Below are 1,746 nucleotides of genomic sequence, written 5' to 3' on the forward strand. Positions count from 1 at the left end.
GTGTTATTCACACCTCCTTTCTATTTGCCATGAATATAGTGAAGACAAGGTCATCAATGTAAATACAATCAATAAAGCGTGGCATATAACAAAGATCTGGGCATAATGGTAAACTTAAAATTGTTGGTGTGATCAAATCTGTGATCTCATGCCAAGTGCTCATTAACTTGGTAAATAGAAATGAGGTAAATCTTCCCACTTTAATGCTCATCACAAATATTTGATTATTTCTTGAAAGACCTGGCTGCCTAGAGCAGGGGGTGCGTGTGTGCGTGCATAGATGGATTACACACAAAAGCACTCAAAAGTTCGGATATGCTGGAATGAAGGCTCCTTGTCCCAATCTCTCTGTTCAGCCAGCCCCAGTTCTCTTCTCCTCCTCCTCTTAGCTCTGTGTCTTCTCTCAGTGTCTCCTACACATTCCTTTCCCCGTACCCCCGCCTTCTCTCATAGTCTTCTAGCCCTAGCCTCGCCTACTGGCTCCCTGTCCTTGGCCCCCTCTCCTCACCCCCGTTCCAGTCCCAATCTTGGCATACTCCTTGTCCCAGTCTGCCCTCCCACCCTCCCACCCCCATTTGCCTTTTGTCCCATCTGCATTTGAGTCCAGTATCTTCCTCCACCACCGTGCATGTGCACCAGCTTGGAGGGGTCATTAGGAGTACAGGAAAGAAAGGTTCCTGTCTCAGTTCTGGTGCTTGGCCCAAAGCAGCTGGGAAGAACCGTTGCAGGGAAACTCTGGCGTTGACCCCTGTAGGCCTGGGTTGGAGCATATCAGTTGCTCTGTGAGGATGGCTCAGTGCTGTGTTTTCATATCCAGGAGCTGTGGGGGAAATGGCAGATGTGCAGTCACTCTGTGGGGAATAGCTCATGCGCAGTTTGGTTAGCACTAAGAGCTGTGCGAGATCCAAGTATACGCAGCGAGGATGAAATCTTCAGGGATTTTAGCTGCTAAAAATATAAGAATTCTCTCTGCTGAGCGTCTGTGAACTGTGATTTTTTTTCAAAGGCTTCTAATTTGGCCAAATTTGGGCAAGTTTTCCTGGGGATGGCAAAAAGCACATTCTCTGACACAAAGGCCACTCCCTGCCAAATGACAAGTCCCTGCTCCAACACATGGAGCTTTTCAAAGAAAAGTTGCCAGAATATTTTAATATGAGAAAAATGTAGATTTCCCTAGCCTTGCTCTTGGGAATAGCTTAACCATTTTGGCTGAAATTCTGCCTCTGTCCCCCACCCCCGATGAAAAAGAGCATGAGGCAGACATACAGCATGGAAAATTTCAGCCCAAGCAATTAAAGTTTGTAAAGTTATAAGCAGCAGATAACAGGGTCTTGTAATGGGAGGAGACAGGTAACCTTAATAATAAATGATCCTACTAGCTTTGCCAGTAATATATGTTGGTAACAATTTTGTTTTTGCTGTTGCATTGCTGTGAACAACACATAAAATCATTCTTTAAGTAACAATCTCTACAAAAACAATCATGCTTCAACAAATTGTTTGAAGAGATATTCTGTTCCCAGAGTTTTCATTTTTTAGGGCCAGACCCTGAAGTCGTTTCTCAGTCCTTATGCAAACTTGATCTGATTTTTTTCCTTTGCTTTTAATTATTGAGGACACTGGAATGAAAATTGATCTCATTCTTTAGAAGTTTTGGTACTGTACTTTGTCTTAATGCTTGTATTGTGATAACCTCAACCAGACCCTGGTAACTGCATGTCCACAATCGGAGATTTTGCCCATTGC

This window comes from Chrysemys picta, unplaced genomic scaffold, assembly GCF_011386835.1.
Source record: "Chrysemys picta bellii isolate R12L10 unplaced genomic scaffold, ASM1138683v2 scaf251, whole genome shotgun sequence".
Lineage (NCBI taxonomy): Eukaryota > Metazoa > Chordata > Testudines > Emydidae > Chrysemys > Chrysemys picta.